Source organism: Passer montanus, unplaced genomic scaffold (assembly GCF_014805655.1).
Source record: "Passer montanus isolate IOZ18808 unplaced genomic scaffold, ASM1480565v1 scaffold25, whole genome shotgun sequence".
NCBI classification, from domain to species: domain Eukaryota; kingdom Metazoa; phylum Chordata; class Aves; order Passeriformes; family Passeridae; genus Passer; species Passer montanus.
The window spans coordinates 7293142-7311585 of record NW_024367149.1 but is presented as its reverse complement, the minus strand read 5'-3'; the positions used below and the strand labels follow the sequence as shown (position 1 = coordinate 7311585).

The 18444-nt window shown below is 40.5% G+C and overlaps 1 protein-coding gene across 1 annotated transcript in view; it reads right to left on the bottom strand.

Annotated features, from left to right (window-relative positions):
• Window positions 1-3815: 3815 nt before the first annotated feature.
• SHISAL2A (shisa like 2A) overlaps window positions 3816-18444 on the bottom strand; it is a 40283-nt gene continuing 25654 nt past the window's right edge. Inside the window, exons 5-6 of the transcript XR_005627707.1 lie at window positions 18186-18291; window positions 3816-3945 (exon numbers count right to left, since the gene is read on the bottom strand). The gene's annotated coding sequence lies outside the window, so the exon portion shown is untranslated. The remainder of the gene's footprint in view (window positions 3946-18185; window positions 18292-18444) is intronic.

Below are 18444 nucleotides of genomic sequence, written 5' to 3'. Positions count from 1 at the left end.
TAAGATTCAGGATGGTCCAAAGTCCCTAGCACATATTTCAGTACTAAACACTGGTACCCTGCTCTCATTTTCCAGACACTGTATCAACAATACAGCCCAGAATCTGCAAAAAACAGATTTCCCCAAGGATCTTTAGACTATAAGGATCAATTCTGTGCAAAATTTTGGATGTCTGATTTCATTTGCCAGATCTGTAGCCTCTCAGTTCTTTCATTTTTCTGTATCCATACTTGAAGCAAGCACAATAACCAGTAATTACACTAATTTTAGACTATATCACATATTTCTTATTTGTTGTTATTGTCTTCTACTCTTAATATTAGTTACAAATTACCATTGCTATATTTGTTCCAAATGTGTTTTTTACTTCTTACAGACACTTATTTTTTTGCAGTCTTGTTTGTAATACCATAATATGGTTTTGTAAAGTTTAAACATTTTTTTATAATCTTTTTATCCTAATCAACTAGTCAGACATTTGTGTGCTATGGAATTATAAAATTTAGGCCACTTTGGAGTGGTGATTTCAGATGGAGATTTGTGAACAGCATAATTGCAATGCATTCATGTGCTTGAATTCACGAGTGTGGTGGGAGTTCTCTGTAAGTTCTCATTCTGTCTATGCAAAACTGAAGAACAGTGCTTTAAACATATCCTGGAGAGTTTTTCTTAGCAACTGATAAAAAAGAAGCAAGAAAGAAGATGAGAAAAACCCACATGTTTATACAGCAGTTGTCACCCACAGGATTCTATGCACTTCAGCAAGTCCTTTCCAGCTCACAGAGAGCCATTCCATACAGAGCTGGGGCAATAAAGCCACCAAAGAAAAATGTTAATTGTTTGGCTGTGATGTAATTTCATACCTTGAAGATGAAGCTAACCTGAATTTATGTTAGACACAACATGTCCCTATTCTGACAGTCCTCTTCTGACACATAATGGTGTGCCTGGTGTGCACATTTCATTTTCACCAAGAACACTGAAAAGAAGCAGGCTGGTTTCCTTCCAGCTCTCCTGCCACTGGAAGCACGCCATGTTCCTATAGAGCTTCCTGCCCAGGAAACTCTTGTTGCTTTGCAACAACCTTTTCTGCAAACTCCTGAGAAGGAAACCTGGATTATGTCTTTAGTTCAGGGTAGGAGGACAAGCCACTGAGCAGCTACTGACTCATTGCAGGACACACAATGTCAGTAGGGGCCCAAACTGATTATTCTCCAAATGATATTTAGCAAGGCAAGGACTTATCAATTCTTTACAAGCCAAGAAACACTGAGATGGGAAACTGGCCTTTGAATGCTATCCTGATAATATTTATGGAGTATTATTGCAGACACATGTGATAGCCACGTCAGCACAAGTGTTATCAATAACGGCTGAAGAGAAAATAAGAAGCTGTGACATTGTCAACACTGCAATCAGCCCTTCAGAGAAGTTATTTTCTGTCTTTTTAAGTGAAATGTTTTCTCCACAGCATTGTTTTACTTATTTGTTCTGCAGCTGACACAAAGGCAATACAAAATATCTTACTTGTCAGGGAGGCTGAGATAGAATGACATCAGCTGTCACAGGGACCCAAACTTGCCTCAGACTGGCAGCTCACATGCTGTGGTGTTCATGAACAGACAGTGGTCCTCAGAGAGATTATGTATAATTTGAAGTAAAAAATCTAGACATTTTTGAAGTCATGACCCTACTCTAAATTCTTTTCTGCTGGGTTTTGTGAGTTTTGTATGTTCCTCAGAACTCAGGGGTTGATATCAGAAGATGCCAGGGACTGACACGGTCACAAAAGCCACAGAATATGTGAACAAATTCAATACAAGTGAAGGTTTCTGCAGGAGCAGCACAATGGTTTTGTTACAGTAAACTTTCCACACCCTTTAACACTTAACCAAAACATCTCTGCAGTGTACCTGGCTTGCTAATTTCTGTTTTCTGTGTACTGCAGCATGCAATGCCCAAGTGTGATGTTTGTTGACTCTTCTGTTCATTGCTCCCACAGCAGGGTACGGACATTTCCAGATCACACTATCACACTGTAATGACAATGCTGATCCACTGATGGTTTAAACTGCAACACAAATCAACAGCTAGTTAATATAGTTCTACAAATGACAGGAGATATGTGATCTCTAGTGACTGGTCCTAATTCTCTATGACCTTTCTTTTCTAATCTAATGCCATCCTGATATGTGTGTCAAACTAAAGCCTATGGTCAGAGAATATTTTCTTATGCAGTACCTGTGCACTTTAGGTAAGAATTTAAAGCTTTCAGTCCTTTTAAATGAAGGATGATTTTGCTTTAGCTATTGTACAGTTACAGTTACAAGTTGCAACCTAAGGCCATTATATATATATATATATATATATGCTATTTCCCCCATAATAATCTTTGGGGAACAATTTCAAGAAAGGGTTTTGTTCTATGAACACAGGCAGTTACAGTTACAAGTTGCAACCTAAGGCCATTATATATATTTTTATATATATATATATGCTATTTTCCCCATTATAATCTTTGGGGAACAATTTCAATAAAGGGTTTTGTTCTATGATTTGAATAAATAAGTAACCTCCACTTGATTTCAGTGACTATTTTCCCCCTGCATTTTTCAGTACTGACCCAGAAGAACTGCTGTCATCCCACGTGCAGATACATTACAACAATCAATGACTTTGAGCTTTGAGCCAAATTCTGGAAAAGTTTTATATCTTTGAAGCTCCAGTCAAAATGTTGCCCTCTGGAGAGCCAAAGGCAAGGTCATTTGGCAGGGTGCAATTCCAGCATCATGCACACAACCTGGGAAATGGCATCCAGAGGCAAGGCAGGACCTGTGCTCAGGAGCCTGATGCTCGCACTGCTGAGGGGCTGCAAATCCAGGCTGCTCACACCTTGCTTGGTGTTCTCAAAATGCATTCATGTTGCTGGGGACAAACAGAGGGTGACAAAAAGAAAGGTAACATCTTTTGATGTGTAAAGTATGAAAGAACAAAGCTTTTTGATTCAGTTCCTGTTCACTTGGCTGAACAAGAGATATTGTGAGGCTTGGAAACAGATGTACCCTTGAAAACTAATTATGCTGAAGCTTAATGCTTGAAAATTTTCTTTCAGGACAGCCCTTGTGCAATTGGGGATTTGGGGCTATTTCTCTGCTTTTGTCCTGCCTCTGCAAATGGATCAGATGAATGTGTGGAGGGGAATTGATTGAGTACTGTCTGTGCTTGGAGGCTTGAACTAATAAGTGACAAACATAAACGCTGTTTCTTGTTAGAACCTGCTATGTGCAACCCTGCTCAGCCTATGAATACAGCTGAAACCAAAGGCACTCTGCACACTTCCTGCAGCACATCAAGCACAGCTTCCCCCACCTGGGACCTGTGATTGCTTTAGGGGGCTTGCTGGAGTGTAACTCAGCTTGGCCCAATCATTCCAAGAGGACAGCTCATAGCAGAGCTGGTGAAGATAAACAGATCTTTTAAAATAGTAGGGTCTGAAAAGAAGGGTGGCTTCACAACAGAAATGATCTGGAATAAATTGCATAGGAGAGGAATTATTTCTAGCCAGAACCTACTTGTCCTTATACAAAATGAGAGCACGTGATTAATTAATTTGAAGCGAATTCTATTTTTTCTCATTGCTCAGGCAGTAAACCAAAAGGACAAGTAATTTAATTTGGCCATTGAAGCATCTTTTGATGCCAGGGAAGGGTCATATCAAACTGCTTTTTCCTGATGTCTCCAGAGTGCAGCAAGAGCTACAGTTACGCTGTGTACAACAGAGAGCCTGGGAGGACTCCTTAGAGATGCTGGATTACCTTGTTTAGTTCTGGAGATAAACAGATGATCCTTTTTTCCAGCTATGCCTGTTCCTAAAGGAAATCATCTCAATCCTAATTCAATGAAGGAGCCAGATCCAGATCATGGCATATTCAGATCACGTATTTTCTGAAATAGAATCCCAAATCAGATCAAATTAGTCGTCAGGTATCTGCAAGGTGTCTGGACAACCTGGAACAGAAATCTTTCACAATCCAAGATCTCCCCCGTTAATTAACCCTGCAGTCCCTATGGAGTGAAACTCCATGCAGGAATATGACTCTGTAGCATAGAGTAGGTGTTGATGAGCATTTATTAAATAAGGTCCAGGCTTAAACCCCCTGTGGGGCAGAAGAGGTGAAGGCTGGAAACAAAAATATAGCCTTTTCTCATTGGCTTCTTCACTTTCCATCTGAGCCAGTGGGCAGGTGCACACACACAGAGACACGTCTGGGTTTTGGAGACTGAGGGAGTTTTTGAGCTCAGACCCAGCTGTGCATTTACTTGATGGGATTGCAATAGCTGTTTGAAGATTTTTGAGAACCCATTAAAGGCTGAAGAGTACCCCAGCACTTTGGATTGCAGGCAGTCGGAGTGCTCTGAATGGATAAAAGACTAGACATCTCTATTAAAAAAAAAGAAACAACTGTAACCCCACAACAAAATCCAAATGTTCTCAGGATCAAACGAGCCTTTTGTGCTCTGTCCTCTCTACATTCTGCTCAGCTGTGCTTTGCTTATTTTCCTGTGGGAGGACTGTTCCCTTGGCTACCAGTGCTGGCCCCTAATAGTTGGCATTTGGGCACAGGATGAAAACATTGCTCTATTTTTCTCTCATTCCTGCAGGAGCAGTGGGAACACAACTGGACAGGTTTCTGGTAGGCAACAGCTCCAGATGGCACCACTGAACCAAGCCAGGTGGTTGTGCCTTGCTGCACCCCTCCCTCCCAGGCACTGCTCCAGGTGATCTCCGTATTCCTGCTGGTCACTGCCTTGTCAGAGAAATGCTAACAGGACTTGGGGCTTGTTCCTCTGCCCTCTTGCACAGCAGACAGGCCAGCTTCAGCTGCTCCAGCCACAGGTATTTCCTTTCAGCCACACGCAGCAGCAGTGCCTCATGTGCACAATGTGCACAGCCAGACTCAAGCCAACAGGAGGGCAGGTCACTGCAGCACAGCTAATGCCTGGGAGCTGTAAGCAGCACCTGTTAATCTTGCTGGCTTTCTATATTAAGGGCATTGTTGCTTCTGCATTAGAGGAATTAGAATAGTCTTGCCTCCTCTTGAGATCTCAAGGTCCTGCCTTCATTTGCTATAATGTGCTCTGTGAAACTCGGTTTCATTAAAGCTTCCACACAGTGACCTTTGCACAATAACCTGCTCTCTCTAGTCCCTCCGTGGTCTGAGGTTGTTCTCATTTAAATTATGCTTCTGTGGAGTGAATCAAATACATCTTTTTTTCTACTTAAATGCCTGGAGCAAACTAATGTTCTTCTGCAGTCATGAAATGCAACAAAGGGACCATAATTCCAAGGGCAAGGTGAAGCTTGCAGTTTCTGTGGAAACTGGAGACCAATGTGATAAAAGTGGCAGAAGAGGGAAGCAAGAATGCAGGTCCACCAGATGAACAGAAATTATTGTACCTCACATAGAAGTTGAGAAAATGAGGCAATAAATGTGAGTGGATGAAGAGTTAAGAGTCTGAATAAGCAGCCTGACATGGTTTTCCAGTTCTAATCTGGTAATTGTGCCTCTGAAGGTTTGCTTGATGAGATGCAATATAGAATTTATTTACTAGGTAGCTGGGAGCCTGGTAAGGACTTGAGGTGACTTATAACACAAAAGTAATAAGGACACCACTAATTTGGGATTGGGAGAAAAAGAGAAGTTGCAAATACAGAAAGGCTCTACTGCTTTTATTATTTTCCCCCCATGTTTTCTGTGGTGGCCATACCAGATACAGATATGACCAAACCTGAGAATTCAGGGACATGCCTGGTGCACAGGTAGATCAATCCCATCTTTGTAAGCAGGACTGCTGGCTTTGCCCACCAGAAAGGCTCAGAGGACAGAGAAGGCAACTAGTGGAGGAGGAACATGGGAAGCATTGGTGCAGGAGGTGCACTCAGGGTTTAGGTGTGTACAGGAATTTGCAGTGCTCCTGCCCAGCTCAGGAACAGAGTGAAGGTTATTAGCAGGTTGGTTTGCTGAGCCTGTGTGACCTGAATTGAAACTGAGCTACAAGGGGCCTTGCAGTTCTACAGTCTGGTTCTCTGTCTCAAGCCAGAACTGTCTGTATTTATTATACCTGAGAGCTGTGTGCTTAACCTCTACCAGAGTCTTCAGTCACTGCATGCAATTTTTTCCTGTGTTTACTAAACTTTCCAGCAGAGAACTCATTATTTCCTCAACCACCACAAATACAATGTTGTAAAAGAATAATATGGAAGCAAGCAAGAACAGCCCAGCAGCACAGAAGCAGGAGCCCCAGCAGTCTAGGGCCTCCTTAGGCCCTCAAGTGCTTATTTAGTTCAAGTTGACTGCAGTAGGGTGTTGTTTAAAACCAGGTGAAGAACAAGAGCCCTTCCAGCACTATGGGAGGTGAAGTTATGATTCTTCAGCATCAGAGAAGATAACTAGCAGGGGGTTGGTGTAAAAATGCAGTTCATTGCAATGAGGGAGATAGGCAGAAAAATGAGAGTAGCTTCTGGTACTAGTGATAAGGATCATTTCAGATTTATCTTTCAACTGTGTCAAAGTGTAACTGCTCTTCAGATTTTATTGTTAGTGCTGTCATTGCAATAATATGCTAGAAACGAAATGCTTTATTTACTGATAAGAAAAGAGATTTACCCGCCATGTGATATGCTGCTATTTTCACACCAGTACCAAGATTATAACAGAAGACCCAGCCAGCTGAATAGTACCTGGAATTAGAGGAAAGCAAATAGTGGAAACCTGCTGCTCCCAGCTTCTGTCCTAGTAGAGATGCTACAATGTGCCCTAAATCCTGATTTTATTTAAACACTTTTACAGAAAAATGAAAGCTCTCCAATGGCTGTGGTCCAATTCCCCAGAAAAGAGGATCCAAGGCAGCCTTTCCATTGCTGGCACAGACAGCCCTGCTCTGTCACCTCCCTGAGAAGCAAAGCTAAAAACCAAACTTGTTGATCTGAATAAACAGCCTGACGTGATTTTCCAGTCCTAATCTGGTAATTGTGCTTCTGAAGGTTTGCTTGATGAGATGCAATATAGAAAGATACATAGTCCTTTGCAAAGGTTGGTCCACAGGTCCTCATTTCAGCCAAAAATTTCCATTTCAAAAGAAATCAGAGGAAACCCAGTGAAGACCATGTGAAAACAGAACTCAGCCACCCAGCCAGCCCAGTAAAAAGGCTCCTGGTGTGACCCAATGAGTCAGCTCATTTTCTTTCAAGCAACTCATTTTGCAGAAGGCTTCAAACCACTTTCACTGGACAATTCTCTTAGATTTCCATGGAATAAAACACCAGATCCCATTTGCACAGTCTGCCATTTCCTTTTTGCATTAAAACTCTGAGCTGCCCTTATCAGCTCAGGGCTGCCTTATCACCTTCCCCAGAAAGGCTTCAGTCCTATATATAACAGAATTAATATTCATTGCATCCCTCAAGTCTTGGAGTTCACAATTTAAAATTCCAAGTGCTGGCTTGGTAGCTCCAGCAAACACTAGGAAGGATTGCCAGGATCTCTGTAGCTCCTAAACCCCTTGGCACAGGCCTCCCAAGCACAGCAGTGCTTTTAGGGAGCATCTCTGGCCATGGGCTGATCCCTGTGGATGTAGAGACCAACAGCCCCAGTGGGAACACCAGGGGTAACAGACCACTGCTCCCATTCAGCTCAAGATCATGATCTATTGGCACCAGTTACAAATGCAGCCCAATGAAAAGCAAAGCTGCAGAAACACATTTGATCATTTAATCAAAAGATAAATCAATACGTTCATATATATTAGAGGGAGCAATCTCCATTGAAAAGCAAAGGGATGAGACAACAATGTTCTTCATACTTGCTAGGATCCCACAGTTTTTTAACATTTAAGCCTTTCTGTCAAAAACTCATGGGTTCGATCAGCCCAATCCACCTGCTTTTACTGACTTCTGGAAACTTACAGCCAATTAACTACCTGGCCCTGCTGGGAAGGCACTTTCCCAAAAGTATGAGGAGGTCTGCAAAGAAGAGAAAGGTTTTTGCCTGTGAATGGTTCAGAGTAACCAGAAGATGCAGTGAGGTTCAATTTACCCATACTGACACAGTACACTTTGCATTTGCTCTCTTAAGAAAACAAAATTGCATTGAGGGGGTTTGTGCTTCCTTAATTGCCAGGAGATTGAATGGGGGTTGTTTGGGTCAAATGAATGATTTTAAGTGCAGTGCTTTGTGCAGGTGTCTTTGTTAAAATAAAATAATAATTAAAAAGAAATCAAAAGAAACAGTCTGAGTCACTAGCAGCCTGTCTGTCTTGTAATCACTTGTGGTCTAATTTACTGAAATTTATTTCTGAAATGAAAATTTATTGGGATGCCACTTAAAGTAATTTTACTGCTTTCCTTCAGGAAGCAAAAGGTAGAAAGAATTAAGCTCGGCAGAGCAAAAATTCTGTCAAAGGAGGCAGCAGACATTGCAGGAGTCACGACTACCCTGGCTCTACTAGGCCAGTGCACATTTTCATAGCTGCAATCTGCCCCAAACAGCTGCTCATCATAGAGTGGCAAAATCCTCTCAAATAAATTGACTGCAACATTTGCTGCAGCAGCTATGAGACACTGGTACATTTTGTTACTGAAAACAAGGAACTTTCCAAGTGGCTCTGGTCACAGATTGCATTATGCACATTAAATGTCTGTGGCAGCAGGAGTACCAGACAGTAGGTGGAGTGAGGAACATGAACTGAGAAAAGGCAGAAAAATTACCTAATACAGGCAGCAAAACCACCAGCAGAGACTCACTGCCAAGCTCACAATGAGCTGGAAGCCACAACTCTACAAAGGTCTCAGCACAACCACTGCTTCTCACAATACACGGTCTATAAAGTACCTGTGGCAGTCCTGAGGAGAAAAGTAGAAATGTGTTAACTAAGGAACATAAGGAAGATTTGAAGAAGTCATCTCTAACTATAATGTCAAAGTACTACTTTTATATTTGCTGGTATCTCAGAGAAAACACTCTGGGGAGGAAAATCTTCTGTACTCAGGAGGTTACTCCAATGAACCTGTAGTACAAGCAAGGAGTGAGGTTCAAAGTAGAGGGCAGGGTCCTCAGCATCCCTTTCAGCTTTGGAAATTCTAAGTTACCTTATAGCTTGCAGTACTTTGGAAGAAAATCCTGAAAAACTTGTTAAAACCAGGCATAAATAACTAAAAAGTATGTGCTTTGTTTTCTTTAGTGTGCCTTTAGCTCTGGTTCTGATAAACCACTGAAATGTTTAAGCCTGTGCATGCCAGGCTCACCCCTACATGGTGGGCTGACAAAGCATCTGGAGAGCTGTGAACTGGGTGATGCCTTCTTGTGCAAAGCCAGGACTCACCACATTTCTCCTGCCTCCTGTCCTGGCCATTCTGTGCTGCAGGTTTGGCCCCAAGTGCTATACACAAGCTAAGCCACAAAATGCTGCAGTGCCTCCCTTGACACAATGAGGAGATAAACCTGGGGACATTCACACCTCAACTTGCAGAAGAGTCATCCCAAAGGATATAAACACATTTTTTATTATATACTCTGTACATGAAAACATTGCATCTAATTGAACATCCTCTATCTAAAATAAATGTTTGCTCCCTTTCTGCAAATTCAATGGAAGTCAGAGTAAACCCATCTGTTTTCATCTCTGGGACTAACATTGCTTCCTCTCTTTTATTAACTTGCGTTTATCCTGCTCTCCCTTGCATGGGAAATGCAGCAACCCTGAACTTTGATTAGGAGTAATCAGAAAACATCCACACCTGCATGTAGGCAGTGGGAGGCTTTTCAATTGGAAATGGATTTTGAGAACATAATGTCTCTGTTTTGAAAAGGCAAATGCATCTTTCAAGGAATACAAGCAATAAAAAGCATTTAAGTATTGTGTTTCTTCAAGGATAGTAATGTTATCATAGAATCAAGTGCCTTAATTGCTGAACTGATTAATTTCTGCTCTTTGGAACTAAATATATTCAATGATCCTAAAGAAGTCCTGGAGAGTTTTTCATAAACTGGATGATAGCACAGACAGTGCTTATCATCTGTCCAAAACAAGGTGTCCTTTCTCTTGCCCATTTTAGGTTCAAGAGACAGATGGAAGAATTATGGTGTGGGGACCTGCAGTGACACTAAAGCAGCCCAAACAGCACTGCAGCAGGGCAGGGCATGGAGGAGCAGGGTGATTTCTACTGGAGAAAACAGCCTGGCAGGGAAGCAGTGCCTAACTGAGAAAAGTGGGTTTTATTCATTCTGTTTTCAAGTCTCTACTATCTTTAATGCCTGTTGAAAGAAAGCTTTTGGAAGAAAAGTTCTCCCTGATGGTGTAACTTTCTCATCTTTTGGTTGAATTCTAAGGATGTTTCTGCTCCTCGTTTGTCAGGTTCCCAGGAAAGAGGGAGGAAGGCAAGATTTACTATTCCCATAACACCTAAATATAAACTGTAATCAGATTTATAAACATCTACAGACCTTTTTCATAAGCTATAAAAAGCTTTGCAAAGTACATCTGTGCACTTCTGTTTCCTTTTCACAGTCTTTCACCTTTGCTTCTATTTCCCTAAATAGAAAGATAATAGTATTAATTTATTCCTTGGGGCTTTTGTGAAGATTCACAATTAATATTTATGCAGTAACATGGAATAAATGCTGTATAAGTGCTGAGCATCATTATTGTTCTCTTTCTCTCTTCATTAGCACATTATGTACATGCCAAGTAGAACAGATAAACACAGAAATTAGCTGCCCTCAAAGTCAGGCAAGTGAGAAAGGTAACATGACTGCTAGAGAGCCATTAATTAAAAATGTTTGCTGTGGGTCACATCTGTGGCAAACAAAACAACCCTCTGAGATTTAAAGAATTAAATATGTTTCTTTACTCATTTGAGTAAGTTCTGTCTGCTGCAAAGAAGTTCTGGGAATATTTTCAAATTAAATATGCTGCACGTACTCCCACAGCAGCTGCATCTTAAACAGGAATCCAACTGAAGCAGCAAGTAGGTTTTGCATTCTAAAACCTGGAAACCTCAGTGATTCTTTCCAGATGGCATTTATTTCTTTTGTTTATTACTGTATGTGTGTTTTCCAAAGCACAACTCACATGGAACTGGCTCCACCTTTGCAACTACTATAGGAGCCAATCCCCATTTCCACGGGTTTTTGATGCAGGAATTTGGATTAGATCAGAATTTCTCATTTGTCCATCTCAGCTCCTCATGGCCATCTCAGGCCATGCTGGCCTGCAGAGCTGAGGTGGCCATGCCCTTCAGAGCAGTAAGGTTTTGCAGAGATAACCTCAAAGATTTTCTCTCTAGGAATATCTTGCTATCTAATGGAATCTAATTAACCTTGACACAGACAGCTATTTAAAAAGTAGTGAACCATTTCATGTTCTCAGCATTTGCACTTCAGGAATATCCTAAAGGAAAAGAAGGAAGAGTTCATCATGAATGCTGTCCACTAATTTGCTTGATCGTTGCCTTTCAAGAGGAATAATCACCAATGAGAAGCAGTGGAAACTGCAAATGGTGTGTAAGAACAAGTGTAATATGCAGCTATAAATTAAAATGTCCATTTGCCATGGATAAGAGCTAGCAAAACAAACTCAGTGAAGCAGGACAGCTTTGCAAAATCAGAGCAGAATATGCCTGTCAGAAAACGAAATATTTTTTGTTCAAGCAGACCATTACACTGTTTTTTACACATTTTGCATTTCCTCACCACTCCTTAAAGCTCTGCTCTGTGACAATCCATAGCAATGCTTAACTGGAACTGCAGACTGCAAGGGGTCTCTACCAATGAACACCATTGCTACCAAATAGCAATGAAGGAGAAAAAGCCTTTTGAAAATGAGACACTAATTGTAGCAGCAGGTGTTAACTGCAGCTGCCTTGCAGGACACAGAGGAATCCAAAGTGGAGAGCCTTGTGTTGTAGCCCCCACCTGATGCTGGGAGAGACTCTGCCTCTAACACATATTTGCTGTGTTGTACCTATTTTGCTTGTACAGCAGGGTTTGGGTTGGGAGGAATGGATTGGGTGGGGAGTTATGGCTGATGTAAACTTAAAACTAGCTTAGTTAATATTTAATTTTTTTTTTTAAATCATGAATAATCCACCTTATAGGGGCACAGAAGGTGAGTGGTGCTAGAAGCCCATGGGCTGTGATGAGAGGGAGGGAGAACATGCTGCTTAAGTGCCATGGCTGGTGCAAGCCTAATGCCAAAGAAGGTGGCAAGACAAGGGGACCTGGAAGAGTCTGGGAGCAGGAATGTATAATGAAGTTACTGCATGGACAGGATGAAATAACTAAAACTCATAAAAGTCACAGAAATCATGCTAAAGAAACTGGAATAGTGAACTTGGCTCCTAAGCTTCTTAATGTGTCCTTACCTATCCCAGTATCACTGATGCTCATTTGCATAAAAGGATGCTTTCTTTTATAACAGCAAATGATTTGTCTGCTGGCCTCTGCATCTGCTCCCTGGTCATTTAGATTAATGGCATTTCTGGCTTTTCTGTAAAGAAATTGTTGTTGCAGCTTTCCCATGGTGCCAAAAGAAAGATGCCTATTGTTCTTCATGCTATCATTTTTAAAAGTCTAAGTTGTTTTTTGATTTGCTTAAACTGAGAATATGAGTAGCAAAAAACAATTAAATTTGCATTGCATAAAGTAAAGATGAAAGCATTTTGGTGGAGTCTTGATATACACTTAGGAAACATTTTAAAAATACCCATATTCCCAAAATGTGCATATACACATTGAGGATCAGTTGCTTGTTCAAAGGATAATTTATTATAATTTATACTGTTTGGCTACTGAAACAATCTGTTTTCTTCTTTCTGAAAGATTCTAGATTATCTGAAAGGATCAGAGTAAGATGTTTTCTCCAGTGGATGTAGTCATCCACTATCATAAGCTTTCTTGTGCCTCTGGATAAGAATTTTATGCCCAACATTAAAAATGGTCCCATTTTTAGCATAGCTTGCAACAGCTCTTTTCTTTGGAGGGTGCTGGGCCAGTTCCATAGGAGGACTGCACATAGTCTCTACATAATCTGGCAGATGCATTAACAACCTGTTAATTAGAGCTGCTTTTGTAAACTCAGGAATAAAGAAGCCTAGTCTGTGTCTCACTGAAATGCCAGATACAGTAGCTTACCCATTATTTGTGCTTCAAGTTCTTTATTTCATCCTGGTGATGAAGACTACAATGCTCATCAAAACTCCAAGCCAAACATGGAGAATTTAGGTACCAAGAGCCAGTGGCCTGGTGTATTGAGGGAGGCAACAGGAGAGCAGCTGCCTGTGGTGAGTGTGCCTGAGGCAGTGGCAGTGCCCAGGCTGAACACTTGGATGCCTTCCCTTGTAATCCTCTGGCACATCAGAATGAGCTTTCAGCTTTTTAATCAGTGGTAAAATACAGAGACAAACCAATTTGTTAATTGTCTGGGAAGAAGAAGAAAACAACATTGCTACAATTTTGTTGAACAATTTTGTTTTCATGATCTCCATATCCGTATCACTGATTAATTCATATTTCCAGCTGCACTTCACATTTGCCATGAATTTACTTCACTCTAATAACTTTGTATCTTTTAAAATTTTATTTGACTGGAGCAATTTTTTTTTCAGCTAATTCTGATTGTTTCTAATTTGGAAGGCAAAGGCAGATATGGCTTAGCACAACATTAATATCCCTTAACACTCTTCAGTTTTCATTTGGTCACTGGAGAATTCTTTAGTGGCTGAATGTCAGGTTTTAATGAAATGGTTTTTCTGGAGAAAACGGTTTTAGTTCAGTCCTTTAACCTTCTGAGCTACATAAATCAAGCTGGAAAACTGAACTGCTATTTGAAAACTAGGAATTGGAAGACAAGATGTGTACAAGGTGTGTACAGTTCACATACTTTTCTCATTGTTTAAAAATCACATGGTGTTCAAACTTGCAGCATTGCACTATCCCAAACACTAAAACATTGGGATTATATTCTGGAATTGTGCTGAGGGAGTTATGATACAGTTTCCTTGATAACTGGTACACATAACTAGATTATATTTCATTTAAAGGAAGCATCTAGCAAGAAGAATTCTGACTCTAATCACATTAATTCATACTAAGCAAGCTTTTTAATTATATTCAGGTATCTGGAAATGCAGCAAAGTGCTTAATTCACATGGTCTGATGGAAAAGCAGGCTACAGTCAGTTTTATAAACCTCACTTCAACTTCCTTAAGACAAGTCCACCTTTCTTTTCTCTTTTCCTGCTCTCTCCTGAGCTCTCCCAGCCTGTGTTTCAGGCTGGCTATGAGCCATTCAGCACAGTCCTGAAGCTGAGCAAATGCAGGTATCAGGCCAGACTCAGGGCTTTGCTAACCCATTGTTTGGAGATGGTATTTTCCTAGCAAGCAGAGTGAGATCATGTCTGCTCATAAAAAAAGTGTAGGCACATCACTGAATTCAAGGTAATGTCAATTATTCCTCAAAACTGCTGGCATAGAGAGTGAAGCAGAGATTAAAAGCAAATATGGTCTTAATGCACTGTTATGAGTTGTGCTGCTCAGGGCTTGGCAAATGTTCCCATCCAGAATCCCCCCAGGGATTCCACTTATTCTGCCTATCAGACCCAGGACCATAAATCATTACACTAGAAATAAAAAACACTGGAAAACATCACCATTATTCAACACTGTAGAGCTCTTTCTCCAGAGAAACAAAGAGTTGCAACAAGGATGAAATACAACTTATGGATTTGGGGTGTACTTTTGCCATGGCAAACCAAACCTGGGGGACCATGTGTATACAGAGAATTTAGTGAGCCAACTTAGTGCCAGCTTCCTTTCATTTTCCTTAGCCTGATGTGCTGATTCCAGGCCCCAGCTATGGATTGTACTGCTCTGGAGTCTGGAGAACACTTCTAAATGTGGCAGATAGGTGGGAAACAGAGCATTGATTCTTATTGATCACCACCTTCATCCTGGCTAGACAAAATCCTCTGCTAATGTGCCCCTGGGTATTTTCCAGGCCTGGCCTTGCACTGGAGAGCACAGAGCAGAAAATGCCATCTTTCCAAGTGAAAACAAGGACTAAATGTTTCTCAGTTTACTCATATGAGCAGCACAGCTCATTACCCTGATAATTAGTAGTTTGGGGTGTTCTTATTCTGAAGGGTTTAATGCATTTTAGTGATGTTAAAGAATGCTGCTTTTGAATAGCAAACACCATTGGAGCTGTTTATCAACAAAAGTTTTCAATCTAAGACAGACACAGAGGATTAAAAAAAGCCAAAACCGTTTGTGAAGTACTGCCGGGTAAGAGACATTGCTTAAAAAACAAAAGAAACAAAAGGGAAAGCTATTATACACATTATCAACTTATAGAATATGATCTTTAGATTTAATTTAATGCCTTTATGAGGCACTCAATACCACTTTAGTACTGTTAATGCCACAGTATTTCATCAGTTTGCCCAGTAACAATCATATGTCAACACAGAAAACACATGCCCTGTAATGTTTTTTATTCTAATACCTTCTAAATCTATATTCACATAGGTGCCTTCTTTAAAGTCCTTAGATAGGAAATAAGAACAACATTATGGATTATTTTAAGTGAAACCAAGCTGGTCCCAGCTTTTACTTTACTTCTTTTTCCCACGTATTTTTTATTCGTGCCTATACCATTTACCAATCACAACTAAAAGCAGTCCTAAGCCACCCCTGACAAGATGAGATGCCACCCCTGCTTACATGAGATGCTTACAAAAGTAATGAGAATTTTAAATATTCAGTTTTGTCCTTGGGGTTTGGTCATGGGTAAGATCCCTAACATGCAGATTTGTACACTCTCCCCACCTTTTTTAATTTCTAGGAAAAAAATGTTTGTTATTAAGGGCAGATGTGGCTACAAACAAATTTGGGAAGGTGAAGTAATTGCTGTTTGCTGAAAGTAATTGCTTCTTGTTACTATTACCATAGCAATTAATGTAATTCTCTATAATACCACTGGGAATAATAAAGTTAGTGGAGAACAGCAAACAAACACCTTTGTCTGCTCTGGAAAACAGATTAGTACCAAACCTGCCTTGTTATATGGACAGCAGGAGAGCTGCATCATCCTTATCACTTCACTTTCTTGCTTTTAAATGCTTGGCTTAGTCAAAGTCATGAGAGACAATTAGGTTTTTGTCACTTAGCAACCATAACTGGGTTCAGGAGCAAAGCAATTTGCAACAGACAGTACTTGACTACTAAACGTTACCACTGCAGCACATCTACAGCCACTCCTGTTTGAAATAAGGGAGTCTGGGCACAGAAAAACAACCAGAGCACCTTTCTAAAGAACGGTTTGCATTCCATTTTTCAGGCTACTTGGAGGAACTTTGTCCTCCCCTGATTTCCCACCATTCCATCACCTAGAGAGAAGAGTTTTTGAAGAAGTCCTTGAGACAGGAAGGACACAAGTGAGCACCTAAGGCTGTCTGAAGGTATCTCAGTGCTAATGCCACCCAAGTCAACTGCAGTGAAACACCTTTGTACAGTGGATATCACAGCAGACCTCTCCTTCTGTGTGTTCACTTGGATCACTTAGGTGCTTTTGAGTTTCAAGTAGGTACTCAGAATGTCCCTGGATGAATAGGAAGTTTTGAATGAAAATGACACAATGAAATCATGAAAAATTACTGTAATTCTACGTTCCTTGTAAATTATGGGACCTTGGGTCTTCAACAGCTCTAGACAAATCAATTGGTGACAAAAATATCATTCCTTTTTATAAAAATACTCCAAATAACTCTGTTTTAGAAGGATCCCAATATCTAGTTAAGATTCAAGGCCTAATTCTGTTATTGGTTGGACCCATTCACACCATGGGCTCCCAAAGACTCAATTTAAGCAGTGCATATGATGGCAGCAACAGGCACAATCTGCTTTCAGCTCTGACCTGATGAAAGCACTCTTGACTCACACAGCATTGTCCAGGAGTGACACAAGTGTGTACTCTTTTAGGAGTTTAAACACAATCTTGAAAAATGTTTGATGGATATTACAGGAGCTCCTGATGGAAGCAGAAGCCCAGTGTGGCTGGTCTCAAAATACTGATGGATGAAGAGAATTTTACTCTGATATTCCAGCATCCAGCTAAACCATTCAGTTCTGGAAGACTGAATAGATGCAGTTGAAAATCACAGTAGCCAAGTATTTCTCATTACTTTTTGCTGCTGAAATGCTATGGAAAATGGAGGAAATTACTTTGGCTGGGGCATGCAATGCTTGCCTGGAAGTCCTTAAGTATTTTGTTCAGCCCCAGTACACAGAAAATAAAAATGTCTGAACAAATTTATTGAGGGTTTAGTTCTCTGCTTGTCACACTTGACAGCAAATCTTTGACTGGCTGGAGATTGGTGCTGCTGTGTAGGGAAGAGCAGCTCTCTCTTGTCACACCACCCTGCCTAATCTCTGGCACTGGTGATCTGCTTATTGATCATTGCTGGGACATCCAGCTTTACAGACATCATCTGCAGGGATGCAGCAGAAAGGGAGGGGGAAAATGGAACCTGCAGCTATGGGGCCTTGGCAGATGAAGAGCAACTGCCACCCCCAAAGCAGCACTTGTGATATTAAAGTCACAAAAGTCACAAAAGTCTACATTCACCTGAATTAGTACAAGATCCAACAACAATCTTGGTATATCAGATAAGTGTTAATTATGTTCTATAGAGAAATAAAATGACATTTAAATAGTCTCTAATAATGTAAGTGCACCATGAAACTACTGTATTTCCTTATGCTAAAAGAAGCAACAAAATTGTGATGATATTTTTGCTTTAAGAAATACTATTTTTTTTTAACTTACACTTCTCATTAACACAAAATAATGGGTAACCACAGATATAATTGCCAGGGTTAGTTTATGCTTAATGACATGTGAAGTCTGCTCCTTAACTTCCAGAGAAATGTGGGCTTCTTGGTGTTTCCTTCCATTCCTTTCTTAAGCATGTGCACCATTCCTGCCTCCTAAAGATTTACTCTTTAAAAGGCTGTTTTGTGCCTTTAATACTGGGGGGTCCTACTCTTCCTAGTCATTAGACTGGAATGCCCATGTGCTATACAAACATTTGCTAAAATATTCATATTCCAAACATGTTTCAAGACATACCTTATAAATACCCAGATGATCTTAGATTCTGAAAGTTACCAGGAATTAGTTTAATATTTTCCAGCCAAACCCCAGAGTTTTAGATACTGAACTGAACATGGTGTACCTGAAAGAGAAGAACAAATTGGAAAAGTGTAAATGTTAGGGGTGGTATGACCCAGAATCCAAAACTTCAAATATTTTTCCCTGAATCATCTTATTCCATGAGACTTGAAACCTACACAAACACCATTTCCTCCTGAGGCAGGAAGAAATTAAA